This window comes from Gymnoscopelus microlampas (assembly GCF_963454915.1).
Source record: "Gymnoscopelus microlampas genome assembly, chromosome: 16".
Classification (NCBI taxonomy): Eukaryota; Metazoa; Chordata; class Actinopteri; order Myctophiformes; family Myctophidae; genus Gymnoscopelus; species Gymnoscopelus microlampas.
In genome coordinates this window covers 10,978,581-10,995,254 of record NC_139953.1, presented here as the reverse complement: position 1 = coordinate 10,995,254, position 16,674 = coordinate 10,978,581, and the positions used below count along the sequence as shown (strand labels likewise).

The 16,674-nt window shown below is 40.3% G+C and overlaps 1 protein-coding gene and 1 long non-coding RNA gene across 2 annotated transcripts in view; one reads left to right on the top strand and one right to left on the bottom strand.

The window, feature by feature from the left end:
- Positions 1-16,674, top strand: part of LOC311063175 (hatching enzyme 1.2-like) — a 157,227-nt gene that overhangs the window by 76,589 nt on the left and 63,964 nt on the right. The gene's annotated exons all lie outside the window — the stretch shown is intronic.
- LOC311063400 lies at positions 3,651-4,717 on the bottom strand. The gene is made up of 4 exons (XR_014602587.1): positions 4,657-4,717; positions 4,480-4,559; positions 4,277-4,388; positions 3,651-3,735 (listed from the first exon to the last, which is right to left on the bottom strand). It is a non-coding gene; the product is annotated as an uncharacterized lncRNA (long non-coding RNA).

The following is a 16,674-nucleotide window of genomic DNA, read 5'->3' as shown; positions in this document are numbered from 1 at the left end:
AACTTTGGACCTCTGCCGACATAATGATGCGAGCGGATTTTTTCTAAGTGAAAAAATGCAGAAGTTAGGAGCCAATGACTGTTTTTCATATAATTCAAAATGGTGGGAGATCTAAAGGTCAGAGGTCAAAAGTCAAACCACGAAAGTTGTCGGGCATGAAGAGACGCATGTGTGTATCGAAGTTTCATGGCTGTAGGTCAAACAGGGCATGAGTTGTACCTGTTCAAAGTTGGCATTTTCAATTGAGTGCTATAGCGCCACCTTTGGACGAAAGATTGTGAGAATTATTTTTTGATCGTTTTTCATGACCATCTACCATATGCCCGAGTTTCGTAAAAAGCGACAGCACGGTTCAGCCAGAACTGCAAAAAGTGGCAGAAGAAGAAGAAGTGGCAGAAGAAGAAGAAGTGACAGAATACTGCCAATAACAAAACAGGTCCAGAGCTGAGCTCTGGCCCCGTAATGAGAGGAGAAGTTAAAATCTCCAGTTCTGATGTCAGTGTCAGTTATTCTTGATTGATGAATAATAGTATTAGCAGTGATAGTATTACTGAAGCTGTAAATGACATCATCAAGAAGACAATGCTCTGATGATGCAATCAGAGATTATGTTTGAAATAGAATTCCGATTTTTTTTTCATGCCCATAAATGTTGATCGTGAGATCATGAGAATGATCATGAGAAATGATGTAAATGTGAGGAACATGGGCAAGTAAACAGTGGAGCTTTACTGCAGAGAGGCTTCCCCACCCCTATAAATGAATCCATTACATTAGTGAAAGGTCAACAGCATACAGTAGGTGGATTATGAGACATTGCTGAGCAGCCTTTTCTTGTCTTACCTGTTTTTTGGATATTTCATTTATAGATATTTTTTCCAAAGACTGACTCTGGATTCACGCATTCCTCTTTGCCGTCAGTAGTTGTCACACTGGGGATGGAGCAAATAATATTGGTGATGGACAGCATGTAACATGAATGGCACCTCACAGCATTATGACTTATGCTGCATTCACACTGGCAGCTACAGTCTGTCGCCGAGTCACTATTGAAGTGTATTTCAACATGCTCGTTGACGTGGAACGTGCGTCTGACGAGCGAGAACAATATAGAAGAAAATATAATGCCTGGGCTTAGATAGAACATGGAACTGGCTGACGAAAATAATTAGTTTTCCCCACCCACTCCACGCAGTAATTGTCCGAGAAGAGCTTTGTAGCTGCAGTTGAAGCCGGCTCAACAGGGATTGTATATTTTGTAGCAGCTACAAACGTTGGTCATCGCTTTGTACCTTCATGTTGCTGGCTTCCATTCAGTGGTGATGTTGACAGCAAATTTTGATTCAGTTTTGGTCATGGTCTTTTGAATATAATTCCATGAAGTTTTAGTCATGTTTTAGTCACTTGTTGTTTTTTTCTATAATTTTTATCCCGCGATTTTTGTAACCCATTTTTTTCACCCGGTGCCAATTTCCTAAGTGATCCTGGGCGCTACACCAGCCCTACACCAGCGCTACACCAGTCCCCCACAGCCAGGGAGGCCAGGGCCGAGCTCATGCTTCCGTTTTAGTCACTTGCAATGTCGACTAAAGTCGACCATGTCATAAGATTATGGTCGACTAATTCTACAGTTGATTCAGTCGACTAAAATGTAATTTGTGGCGGTGCCTTGATGGCGTCGTAATGGCTGATTTTACACTTGGTTGCATGCTGAAAATAGCCGATCTACAAGCTGCGACGCGTTGCGAGCTTGTAGATCTGCTATTTTCCCGAGTGCAACCAAACATAATTGACTTGCCTTTTAGTTCTACTGGATCTCTTCTCCACCATGGTACCTCCCTAACGTCGTCGTAGCTTAGTTTTTATTTAGTTTTCGTCAGTGAAAAAAAAGGTAGTCGACGGACATTTTTCGTCATAGTTTTTAGTCGACAAAATCAACACTGCTTCCATTGAAAATGAATGGTAGACTGTAGCTTTGTATTTGCCAGTGTGAACGCAGCATTAGGCTTCTGTTTAGTAGAACATTGTACTTACTCGATCTCCCTGCTTGGACACAATGGAGACGCTTCATGTATCTGGTAATCCTTAATGAGACTTGAGTACATGTAGTTGATTCCTTGATCTGGACATTTGCAGCTATCACGTTGACCTGTTTTGCATTAAATCAATTAAATATTAAAACCACAGACAGACAGACAGACAGACAGACAGACAGACAGACAGGGGCTTCTATAGAGTACACCTCCAAAACACTTATGCTTTCACGACTTACACAGCCCTGGCTATGCAGCCTGGCAGAGATATGCTTTCTGTCGATCTGCCTTTTCTAGCCCATTGAGGCCTGAGGTTCCGATTCTACAAAGAGTCTTCTAAATCCTAACAGTTTTTTGAAAAAACTTCTGTTGCTCTGTCAGTGGTTTTCAAACTTTTTAATGTCAAGGACCCCAACATGTATTGTGTAATGTGTATTTGGCCACGGACCCCCATCTCAAAATATTTCGTTCCAGGGACCCCCAGAAGCAAAGATTTGAGTTAAAAAATGCTTGCTTTAACCCATTTTGGGCGGGAACCCCTTTTTGTAACTATACCTTTCAAGACGGGAACCCCTTTTGGGGTTCCTGTTGCTATGTACAGTATATAGCAACATAATTTTTTTGTAATACATATTTGAAGTTTTTCTGAAAACTTAGGTCAGGATTTAGAAGGTGTTTTTAGAATCGGCCTTGGGTCTAAATGGATTAAAACAATATATATATTAAAAGATTTGCACACATTTTCACGATTTCTCATAGCGCGGCACTCGTTGCCACGCTATGAGCATGTATATCTGCTATTTTCGAATAGCCAAAGTGTAAACTAATGCTTTTTAGCTCAAATCAAAAAGTGACACAGATGCGTTCCAGGTCTTAATGGGCGAGTCTTACCTGTTCCTCTGATATCATAGATGAACTTTCCCAAATTTGACTCTGGATTCACGCATGGCTTCTTGCCGTCAGTTGTTGTTACACTGAAGATGGATAAATAAATATTAATGATGGACAGCGTCTAAAATGAATGGTACCGCACAGGAATATGATATTAAGGCTGTTAAAAAACATTCTACTTACACGATCTCCCTGCCTGGACAGAACTGAGTCACTTTATATATCGTGTAGTTTTTGATGAGATTCGGGTGCATGGAGTCGATTCCTTGAGCTGGACATGTGCAATTACCACGTTCCCGTGTGGAATGAAGGGACAAGACACCTAGTTGCATTAAAATGATTAAATATATATTATGCTACAACAGTAGCATAATAAATAACACAATAAATAATCACATATAACATCTCCTCAGAACTAAAGTAAAGATTAGAGATTAAAGATTAGAGAGTAAAAACCTGTCATTTGTCTGTCTGTTGTGGGCTGCAGCCATCAGGACACAAGGAATTGTTGTGGGGGGGAATGGAGTTTGTACGACATATGGTGCAACTGTTCATGTTTGTGGCCATGGGGGCACAACAAATGCAGAATGTTGTACCGTATGTCATAGAAAGGCTGTTTCCCCAGCTTCCTCGCATCCTGACATCTACACCCCATTACGTACACAACCCTGGCTAGGCAACCCAGCCTGGCACTGATATGCACTCCACTGAGCTGCCTTTTTTATTTTTACCTGCTCTTTTGAGAATGATAAACTTTCCCAAGTTTGACTCTGGATTCACACATGGCTTCTTCCCGTCAGTTGTTGTCACACTGGAGATGGATGAAAAAATATTAATGATGTACAGCATGTAAAATGAATGGCATCTCACATGTAACACTGTGTCATCAGTGGCGAATTCGTACACATAATTAATTAACTCTTATATAATGCTTAATACACATTAACTCACACATTAATTCATCATGAATAATTAATGGTTAAGTCACTATGACTTAACCAAAGATAATATACTTTATCATTAGTTAAGGGTCACACATGGTGCGTTCGTAGTTTTTTTTTGGTCTCTTCTATGCCCAGGATGAGTGCTCATAGGCGGGTAGCAGTAGCGAGGAGAGTCTGTCTCTGGTGGTGGTTGTTATTTCAAAACTTCCATGTGGTGCACGGCTCTGTGTTAGGCTGACGGGGGTTTCCCAAGTTGGTCTGGCTCACTGGAGGGGAACCCCAGCTAGGTCATCGTTTTCATCATTAGTTAATCATTACTTATGCCTCAATTAATTATGAACTAAATGTTAAGTCATTATCAAGTAGTTCATTATAATGTGTTAAAGTGTTACTGAACATTCTACTTACGTGATCTCCCTGCGTGGACAGAATCGAGACGCTTCATATATCTGGTCATTCTTAAAGAGTCTTGGATGCATGGAGTTGATTCCTTGACCTGAACATTTGCAGATAGGTGTACCTGTGGCATGAAGGGACGAGCATTTCAAATAATTAAATACTAATACTCTTCCTCAAATGCTGGCGGAGATATGTACCTTTTCTAGTCTTACCCTTTGTTTTGAATTGATAAAGAGACTTTCCCAAGTCTGACTCTGGATTCACACATTCCATTTGTTTAGATGTTGTCACACTGGAGAATAATATAATATTAGTGATGGACAGCATGTATATTGCAGGACACCTCACAGGAATATGACTTAGGCTGCTGTTTAGAACGTTCTACTTACATGATCTCCCTGGCTGGACATGATAGAGACGCTTCATATACCTTCTCATCCTTAATGAGACTTAATCTCATGGAGTCGAGTCCTTGATCTTGACATTTGCAGACATGTTTACCTGTGGAATGAAGGGACAAGACGCACTAGTTAGACAGATGGTGCAATTGTTCACGTTTGTGGCCATGGCCTGCTACGGTATGTCACAGAAATACTATTGCCCCAGCGTCTTCACATCCTGACGGCAGCACCTCCCCGAATTACACAGCCCTGGCTAGACAACCCAGCCTGGCGGAGATATGCTCTCCACAAGCTTACCTTTTCTGATACTGAGAAACGTTTCCAAAATTGACCCTGGTTTCACGCATCTCTTGCCGTTAGTTGTTGTCACACTGGAGATGGATAAAATAATATTAGTGATGTACAGTATGTAAAATGAATGTCACCTCACAGGAATATGACTTAGGCTGCTGTTTAGAACATACATGGGCAAGTGATTGATTGATTGATTCAAAATGTTATTAGGCAAAAATAATGTAAAACATCACAGTTACATTTATAATACTTTTGTCTAAAAGGTCTGTCCAAAAAAGTCCTTGCGGACATGTTTCCATTGGGGTCCTTGGTATTCGTTTCATAGACATATATAGTAGCAACCAGTAACCAGCAACAGTTCAAATATCAACATAACAATACAGAGAAAAAATAACACTATGTACAAAAAAAAGAAGAAGCAAAAAGCAAAAAAAAAAAAAAAAAAAAAGTATATATATATATATATATATATATATATATATATATATATATATATATATATATATATATATATATATATATATATATATATATATATATATATATATATATATATATATATATATATATTTTTTTTTTTTTTTTTTTGCTTTTTGCTTCTTTTTTTTTGTACATAGTGTTATTTTTAACCAGCAATTTGGTAATTTTAAGCTGGGATAGGCTGAGTAGCCCATTGCCCAATCAGCTGCTCATAAATAGTCTCAGCTGACCTTTTTCACAATTGGACTGTGAGTCAGGTCCCTTGTACTGTGTGAATTACAAATAATGCAAAGTAATGCAAATAGTATTTTCGTTATTTACTAATTTCATTCAACACATTCAACACCACTCATTACAACCTCACGAATACGCAACAGAAAGATACAGTCACATGTGAACACATTTACATGAGGTAGTTTCATGAGTTCTTGATATTGTCATGGGTTTTGTAAGAGGACAGGATCTTATCTACTTGGACCATTTTCATAATAGAAATTTAAATCTAATTGACAGTACATGGGGGAGTGCTTGAAAGGCCTGGAGCTTTATGTGTGTTTGTGAATTGTGTCTGTTTTGGATTCCCCCTAAAACATTTGAAAATAAGCATCAACTCTAATATAGGTAACTAAAGCCTGATTCATTTCTTGTCGAAAATAGCAGACCTACAAGCTCACAACGCGGTGTGAGCTTGTAGGTCTGCTATTATTCAGGATAGGAAGTATTCTATTGTATTTAGTCGTGTGTGTGTGTGTGTGTGTGTGTGTGTGTGTGTGTGTGTGTGTGTGTGTGTGTGTGTGTGTTTGTGTTTTCTAAAAGGAACAGAAAACAATAGATCTTGATGGGAACAACTCAACATACTAACATAATGATCACCTTAATTGTAAAAGAACTTACTGTCTCCACGCACATTCTTGCAGAAGTGAATATGACTAATGAGCACCTGGTCTCAACCTTAAATAATATCCTGCTTAGCCCCACCCACACAATAAAGGGGGAAAAAGTATTGGTTAAACATTATTTAGCTTAAGCGAAATCAGACGTGTAAATTATCAACTCAATTGAACTCAGCTGTTAAGAAAAAAATGGAGCTCAATGCTTCGCCTCTACAAGCTCACAACACCTTGTGACATGTTGTAAGCTTATAGATCTTCTATTTTTGCTATTCTTGAAAATGTAAAATAAATGCAATTGTGCTGTTGTCTAGGGCAGTGGGTCCCCAAATTATTTTGGGGGGTCCCCAGATGATCAGCTAAATTTGCAACATTGTATTCTCACTCGACAGTAAACAAACCAACATACAGTATAAGTATATACAGGCTATCTGCACAAGTTACAATTGAATGACTTTTAAGACCTGTTTTGTCAAATATTTGTCAAGTATTACGTAAGAAAGAGGCAAACATTGTGAAAATAGCCGATCTACAAGCTCACAACGCCTCGCACTGCAAGGCGTTTTTTTTCACAAGATTTACCTGTTGAACCGAGTCAAAATGTAATGCCTCAACTCCAATTCCAAGTGCCTGTCAGGGTGGGGGGTCCCCAGTTCAAATATGATTATTTTGGGGGGTCGCGGCCTGAAGTTTGCGAACCCTTGGTCTAGGCCAGGGTTTGGTTTGAGTTGTGTTAAGATTATATATGTTGAGTTAAAGAGTTTTAAAGCTGCCTTTATTCCCCAAATGTTTTAACCTATTGTGTCTTACTGCATTTGCTGTCATTTGTTTTGCTCTGTCATGTGCATAATTTTTTAAATCTTATGTGTTTTAATTATCTGCGAAGCACTGTGTATGCAATAATATATACATATTTACATGCTGCAAAGTGATATTTTTTGGTCACTGTCGTGTTTGTCAGGTACTGTTGTCTAGGGATAGGTTTGAGTTGTGTTGAGATCATGTATTTATGTTGTGTTAAAGAGTGTTATTTATGTTGTGTTAAAGAGTGTTATATATGTTGTGTTAAAGAGTGTTATATATCTATGTCATATATTAATTGTTTAATATCAGTAAAGTCTACTTCTAGTTTCATCTGTTTTTTGTTTTTTTTTCATCTGAATTTGGTGTTTTGAGTTCCTGTGTTTGGGTTCTACCTTGACATAAATTAGTATCACTGCACATCGTGTCACGTAGGCCACCAAAAATAGCAGAGCTTGTACATCTGCTATTTTCAGAGAAGAAGCCTGGATTTTAAGAGTTTCAGTTTTTCAGTTGAGCACTCAACTCAACTAACTGAAAACTGCTTTGACTCAGGGCACAGCACACTAACACAGGACATTGTGTTTTGTGATGTCATGGAATCAAAGTCTCATAAAAGGACATAAATCTATGTGGCTGTTCCACCTTGGTCTGTTGTCCAATCAGAGGCTGAGCAATATGCATACAAACCAAGTGTTTCTGCTTGTCTTTGACAAGAAGCAAAACATTAAATTGGTATATTTACTTGGACCCAAAGAAACTGTTAGTGACCCCAAGGCGGTCACGACCCTATGTTTGGGAAGCACTGCCATAAGCCTTACCGAACAGCTTGGCCTGATTGGATAGTTCTGGTCCATACTTTCCTGTGTCATGTTACATGACAGGAAATCAGGCGATATAGATTCTAATCAATATTACGATTATTTCAAACTTTGTCCTCGATCATTTTTGCATTCCACCATTGTTTTGTACATCCAAAGTATAATACAGAGCCTAAGACCAATCAATTCAGCTTATTCAAATCTATTGGAATACTTTCATGTAGATTTATTTATTTGAAATTAATTAATAAGACCGATTCCCCTGCAACACTTTTTCATGTTTTGGTCTTGTTCTAAAATTAACTTATACTGGACAAATATCTTTGAAATCATGTCTGAAATAATTTGAAACTAATGTACAAGTATGCCCTCTTGTGGCTCTATTTGGTGTGACACCAGCAGAAAATGAAATTACCTTGGCTGGCCTTTGCAACTTTACTTGCAAGTCGACATAATACTGTAGCAGTGGAAAGATATTTCTCCAGGATCCGGTGCAAGAGTTTCTTTCCCCAAGCCATCTGACTTGTGAACTAAAAAAAGTGCAATAATCCCCAATAAGTGCAATATCCTCTATCCTTTCTCCTATATGCTGCTGAGGACTCCATGCTGTGCAATATTTCTGTCTCATTATGGACTGACTGTGATTTTATCAATATCGTTTTTTTTTTTTAAACTAGGAGTAGTTTTAGATCATAGTGAGCAAGTGGAATGGAATTTCACTTAATTATGCATTTCATGTATTGTTGAATGACAATAAAGCTATCCATCTATCTATTCGTATTGTCGTACCTGAAAATAACTAAACAAAATGTGAACTCGGCAGGGTATGTATGTTCTACAGAAATGTAAAGCAAGAGAATATATTATCATGTATTCTCTTGGGGGATCTTGAAAACAGGAAATTCCCTTTAGTTTCCATAATGAAAAAGAAGAGTTCAAAACAGAGAATATAGGTGATTATTGGTAATGGGTTATTATTAGCAATAACAGTAGTAACAGCACTAGTACTAGTACTAGTATAGTTACCTTGTCCAGAGTTGTGTGGGTAGAAGAAGGTGATGATGGGGTTAGTAAACACAGCCAGGTTTAAGGAGATGGAACCCCACAGGGTGATTAGAGGGAGGAAGAACCAATACAATACTGCCGTACCTGGATAGAACTTTTCCTCCGAGGTGGAAAGTCTGGTGATGCGAGGTTAGGATAGAACACGCACGCACGCACGCACATGCATGTGCGCACACAAACAAAGATCGAGTTTGGTGCATTTCAGTCACTGCAATATTTACAGCCTACTTTTGAGTATGGTTACATAAAATGCACAATTTTATACATTCCACAATGTGTGTGTGTGTGTGTGTGTGTGTGTGTGTGTGTGTGTGTGTGTGTGTGTGTGTGTGTGTGTGTGTGTGTGTGTGTGTGTGTGTGTGTGTGTGTGTGTGTGTGTGTGTGTGTGTGTGTGTGTGTGTGTGTGTGTGTGTGTGTGTGTGTGTGTGTGTGTGTGTGTGTGTGTGTGTGTGTGTGTGTGTGTGCTCACATCCTCCATCATGGAGCTCCAGTACGCAGATGACAATGCCCTAGTTGCTCATTCTGAAGCGGACCTCCAGAACATCTTGGATGCCTTTGCCAGAGCTTACCGTCTCCTGGGACATCAACATCAAGAAAACCCAGATCTTACACCAACCAGCTCCTGACACACTCCCCCAATCCCCCACAATTCATGTGGGAGACAACACCTTGGAAAACGTGGATCAATTCGCTTACCGTGGCAGTCTTCTTTCCACAAGAGCTGTCATTGACACTGAGATTCACCACCGCATAGGGTGTGCCAGTGCAGCATTTTCCAGGTGAAGGAAGAGGGTGTTTGAAAATCGTGACATTCAGACAAAGACAAAACTCCTTGTCTATCAAGCTGTAGTTCTGCCCACTCTGCTCTACGGGGCTGACAGCTGGACCACCTACAGCAGACACCTGAAGGCCCTGGAGCAGTACCAACCAACGATGTCTCCGCAAGATCCTCAGGATCAATTGGGAAGATAGGCGAACTAACATCAGTATCTTGAAGGAAGCCAACATCCCCAGCATCACCACAACCATCATTCGGCACCAGCTGCGATGGACAGGCCATCAACCACCTAACAACCACCTTCCGAAACAAATGCTGTATGGCCAGCTGAAGGAAGGACAGCGCACTCAAGGGGGGCAGAAAAGGCGATACAAAGACAACCTCAAAACCCACCTGAGAAAGTGTCGCTTCAGCCTCAGCAACTGGGAGGAGGCTGCTCTCCAGAGAGACATGTGGAGTAGGATGGTCCATGAAGGCACAGCACAACAAGAAAAGGACCTCCATGGTGCAACAGAAGCAAAGAGACAACAGAGAAAGGAGAGATCTACCACCAAAACAGCTCCTCACACCACCACCACCACTACCACTACCCAGTCAACCATTCATATACTGTATGCCCCCACTGCAATAGAGACTGTGGATCAAGGATCGGCCTCTACAGCCAATAACCTACCTGACCTGGCAGAGACCTGTGATCCGAGGAGCACTTTTTCTAGTGTTGGTATTGGAGTCTTTGATTGAATACTTTATTAGACAGAAATATAAACAGCATGTAGACATTACGGCTACAATTATAACACGAAAAAACCCTGTGTTGGCAGTGCTAAACCAATAATGAAACATAACAAACAACTCAAATATTGACATAGAACTTAAATATTGACATTGAAGACAATCAAACAAACCTTCACGTCACGCTGCTTGCAAACAAAACTCTCTGTGAAATTCCTCTCAAATAAACAGCCCACCAGGCTCGCTCACTCTCTCCTTTTGTTTTATAGTGTTAACTTAATACTGGACTGGATGGTAATATTATGATAGGGACTGTTTGTTGTGGTCAGATCCAGCGACGCTCCCGTAGCCATGGTGGCTGTAATGTGCTCTCATTGGCTGTAGCGTGCATCTCCTTGCAGTGTGGTCTCAGCTCCTTTCATACTGTATGATATTGTCTGATGTCCAGTCTGCGACAGAGACGAATATCTAACCTGATAGATATTTGAAAACGGTCGGGAAGCCACCGCCGAGCGTAATTATCGTGGCCGTATCCTCTCGCAAAGCCTTTCACACACAGCGACCAAAACATCGCCAAAAAAGGTCCCCGACAGTATAATCGGACCAAATATCCTGCAGTGTGTACCTGCTTTAACTCACACAGGGTGAACAAAACTCAACAGTGTGTTCTGTGACTGACACATAGGCATGATGGCTTTCAAATGTCACAAAAAATATCTAGAACATGACAAAAACCATTAAAACCTGATCGAAAACAGAATATAATTTCAAGCATAACTACCATAATGCCAAGCCATTAAATTGAGCATTCCCTTTAACTGCATATCCAAATCTAGATAACTGAACCCTAGTCTTCAGGGGCTTCTGCGGCCAGGTACTTACGCACTAAAACCCACTAGCGTGGAAAAGGCGACCAGCAAGCTGGCAACCCCCCAAAACTAGGGACGTGCTCCGAAACACTTCCACCCCACACTACGTTCTGGTGCTCACGAGTCCCAAGGGGAAACGCGTTATGCCTGAAGGGTTAGCTCACACATGCCTTGCAATGATATAAAAAACAAATACTCACATTACCATGACCAGAATTAAAATCACTCAACTTTTGCAGAACATCTCTCTTTGTGAAATGTTTCATCGAAACTTGATGCATCATCATAGAAAAGACCTTTAAAATCTATTTCCCATCTTTTAATAACCTGTGATGGCTCATTAACTAGATTACCATCCTGCCCCAACACTTCCATAGGGATTTTCTTTGTCCTTATTGGGCCCAGTTTGTTAATTTCCTTCCAGAACAGTTGTGGGTTTGAAGTTTGAATCCTTTCAAAATTCAATATCTGTCCCCTTTGATACGCTCTTTAATTTTTTCTATAGGTTTTATCAAATACATACTGACACTCTTTAAATGTTTTCAAGAGGTTCTTTTTTCCAGTCTGTGTGCCTACATATTTCAAGAATGAGTGCTCTGTCTTATGCATAGCCTAGCCTGGGTGCCAGCCTGCTTCGCTACGTTCGCAGAGAGAAAAAAAAATCCGCCGAACGTAGCGAAGCAGGCTGGCACCCAGGCTATGCATAGCCTGCCATAAATGCTGAAGCTCTTCATTCCAATAGGGTTTCCTTGTGTATTTAGGTTTTTCTCTTGTATTACTATTGTGGCTACTACAGTACTGTACTTGTATTCTCTTTTCCCACTTTTTCATGGATACGTTTACAAAAATGATCATACCACTTATCCAGGCCCTCTTGATCTACGTGACTACTCTGTAAACTCTCATTCAATATCAGTAATTCTGATTGACTCCTCTCTGATTTTAAAAAGTTTTGCGGTAGTTTCCTACATACCTTCCCTTTAGAATAAGGTAGAGCCATTTGAGGAGCTGCCTCATACTGGTTAGTCACTGCCCTTGTCTGGAATTCTAGATATATCAATGAGTGGTCAGGAAGTCTACTCCGCTCACCAATTAATTCTACACAATCTGCATTATCCACCAATTGAGTTGGAGTGATCACCTCAAAAGAGATACAAGACTGCAAGCAGTCATGTGGTACCAATATGTAGTCAACCACAGCTTTTCCTTTAGTTGATACAGATGTATAGTTATCTTTGAGGGGGCAGATTCTGCCATTGACAATACAGAATTTGGAATCTCTCAGAAATTCAATTAATGATTCTCCATGTTTATTAATACCTGCATCTAATGGGACTCTCATTGGTACTTCATCAATCTCTTTTACACAATCATATAGTCCGCCCACCCGACTGTTCAGGTCACCACATACATAAATAGCATCAGCTTCTGAACATAAATATATCTGACTCAGGAGATGACTGTAAACAACAGACGCATTTCTCCCCCACACAGACATTTCGGGTGGAATATAACATGTAAAAAAAAAAAAAGAGGAAGGAAGCAAGCACTCATGAGAAGAGTTTTCGACGTTTCAAAGTACAGGGTGCACGGTTCGAGTAGACAATGTTCATAGAAAGGAATACCAGCACTCACTTAAGTCCTTTTAGGCTCTTATTTATTTAGGTCATAGCTCCCCAGCAAGCAGCGTCAAACCGGACGTTTCGGCCCAGAGGCCTTCCTCAGCGTATAGTAACAACATCCTGTTTCTGTGTCATTTATAAAGGGGACCTTGGTGCCACGCACAGAGCGGTCCGGGTAACAACACAATAGGACAGTCATTTTTTAACACAATTTTTTAACACTTTTTAACAAGCTAGGTCACCATTGAATAGTAAATACATATACTCACACAAGAAGAAAAAGAAGAAAATTACATAGATCATTTTTTTAGCAGTAAGGCACCAGTTTTAAACCTTTGTCTGTGCGAGTCCCTCAGTACTCCTTTATAAAGACAGACTCAGATTTCAGTCAAGATTTACACATTTGTAGAAAAACTGCATAAACATTTTTTAAAACATTTTTTAAAATACCGTAGTATACACTGTGTCACTCGAAAAAGAGGCATTCAACTCATTAGTACCATTAATTCATTACTCAAACATATAATCATAGCTCATTTCACTCTTTAGTGGTCTGCTCTGTCTATTTTTCACCACAATAAATCCTATAAGAAACAACCTAGTAAGAGTTCTTCATTTAAACCTTTAGGGTGTTCTGTTTGGAGAGAGTGTATCCACCATGCCTCTCGTTGCAGTAAACGTTTTTCACGATCCCCACCTCTTTTTAAGGGCAGTACTGCCTCAATACCCTGAAACCTTAAAGCACAGACTTCATGTCCCACCGCATTAAAATGTCTAGCTACAGGTGATTTTTCATCTTTATTCCTGATATTACTTTTATGCTCTGAAATTCTAACTTTAAGTTCTCTTTTGGTTTTACCCACATAGCACAGGCCACATAAGCGTGCCAAAAATGTGAGGGATTCTCTAGTGAGGGCAGACTGTCATGTTCCACCGCAACATTTTATGTCTGATTTGCCTACGGGCAACTTTCCTTGTCACAACTGTGTTCATTGCAATGCAATGATCAGAGGTAATCATGTATTACATCCACATTCAGGAAAAAAGATTGATGTTAAAAGCATCATCACCTGTAAAACTAAGTTTGTGGTTTATCTACTAAAATGCCCTTGTGGCCTGTGCTATGTGGGTAAAACCAAAAGAGAACTTAAAGTTAGAATTTCAGAGCATAAAAGTAATATCAGGAATAAAGATGAAAAATCACCTGTAGCTAGACATTTTAATGCGGTGGGACATGAAGTCTGTGCTTTAAGGTTTCAGGGTATTGAGGCAGTACTGCCCTTAAAAAGAGGTGGGGATCGTGAAAAACGTTTACTGCAACGAGAGGCATGGTGGATACACTCTCTCCAAACAGAACACCCTAAAGGTTTAAATGAAGAACTCTTACTAGGTTGTTTCTTATAGGATTTATTGTGGTGAAAAATAGACAGAGCAGACCACTAAAGAGTGAAATGAGCTATGATTATATGTTTGAGTTGAATGCCTCTTTTTCGAGTGACACAGTGTATACTACGGTATTTAAAAAAATGTTTTAAAAAATGTTTATGCAGTTTTTCTACAAATGTGTAAATCTTGACTGAAATCTGAGTCTGTCTTTATAAAGGAGTACTGAGGGACTCGCACAGACAAAGGTTTAAAACTGGTGCCTTACTGCTAAAAAAATGATCTATGTAATTTTCTTCTTTTTCTTCTTGTGTGAGTATATGTATTTACTATTCAATGGTGACCTAGCTTGTTAAAAAGTGTTAAAAAATTGTGTTAAAAAATGACTGTCCTATTGTGTTGTTACCCGGACCGCTCTGTGCGTGGCACCAAGGTCCCCTTTATAAATGACACAGAAACAGGATGTTGTTACTATACGCTGAGGAAGGCCTCTGGGCCGAAACGTCCGGTTTGACGCTGCTTGCTGGGGAGCTATGACCTAAATAAATAAGAGCCTAAAAGGACTTAAGTGAGTGCTGGAATATAACATGTAAACACCACAAATGTATATTCAGATTTTAAATGTGAAAACTGAAGGCCTAGAATTCCATCGTGATTATACATTACATTCACTTTATATGATTTAATCAAACCGTGACTTACACAGAACCCCACTCCCCCAGACCCTTTTGGAGCCCTAGTATGCTTGACTCTATTGTTGCCAAACCACGCATAGCCTTCCAGATCAATGGAGTCCTCTCCAACCAAGTGAGTCTCATTGATTGAGATTATGTCCGGGTTCATAGAATGAATAATAACGGATCTCAACTCACAGTTTCTCATTGTCCACCTGTTCACATTCCAATGTGCAAGGGAGACAGTGTCATGGGCTGAGGTAGCAGTTCAATGTCCTTCTCTCTCCGTCGGGTAGGTGCGCTCCGCACCCGCCCGTCGCGCGCTCCGTCCCGTTTGACCAGCCTCCCGTTGCTGGTAATGTAAAAGTCTTTTCCCTTGGGAATCTCCCGGAGCAGAGTGCGAAAGTTTAGGTCTATCAGCCTCTCTGCATGAGATTTTGCAGACTGAATGTACACCCTGCTAAATCCCTCCCTTTCTTCTTAGCACCGCTACTTTCTCCTCCACGGAGCCCAACTCTGCTTTGATGAGACCCGGTCCGCGTCCCCTGGGCTTCAGCCTCTCCGCGTTCACTACACTGGGCATAGGGTGGCATTTCAAACCCTCCGTTAGTAGCCGAACCACCTGTTCCTTTACCTCCTCGCCCTCCTCAAAGGGGAGGCCAGCCACCGTGATGGAAACGTCTATATCGAATTTAGATCGTTTCATATTGGCCGCGACGCCTTCCATCTGGTCAAGCCGGGATGTTATTAATCCAATATCCATATCCACGTTATCCTGGATCTGCTTGGTTTTCACCTCGATTTCTTGTTTAAGGGCTGCTTTGTTCTCATTAACAGTTTTAGTCAGGGAGTCTCGCAGGGTATCCACCTTCCTGTTAAAACTCTTTTCCAGAGACGAGTGTAGATTTTTCAGTTTTTCGTCAAACATTGCCTCCAGGCTTGTATGCATGCCGTTAATACGTTCATTCATTATTCTCAGCTCTTGCGCTATAGTAGACGAGTTGTGAGCCTCAGCTTGCTCGGGCCTGTCCTTGTTACTGAGAAGATTAATGTGTTTCTCCGCCATTGTCACTCGCTAACTAACCGCAGTTAGTAATATAATTTTAGTAGCGAGATTATACTCTCAGTATTCAAGTTAATAAAAGTTTGTTGGTTTTGGTAGTTTGTTGGCACAGCGTGGCAAACAAACCGACCAGCCTCACCGGAACCGGATATCAATCGCGTTGGGCTGGCGAGTGAGAACTTCGGGTTCAATCCCAACTCAACTGCTTCCACTACATATGCATGAACCCGGCGTTGATAAATTATAGCATGATCCGATAAAAATGCTGTCGGTGACAGAGCCAATTGTCAGATGTCCTGAAGCAGTCCACTGTAAATACAACGTTTGAATAATATATTTATGCATTAAATTACATCTACAAGCTTATGAGGCGTTGTGAGCTTGTAGATCTGCTATTTTCAAAAGATATTTATACATATTAAACTTGGGAAATGGGACATTCTGCGTCCTTTTTTGAAAATATATATTTAAGGGCTTTTAAACCTTTATTTGGACAGGACAGTAGACTGAAAGGAAATAGGGAGTGATACAGTG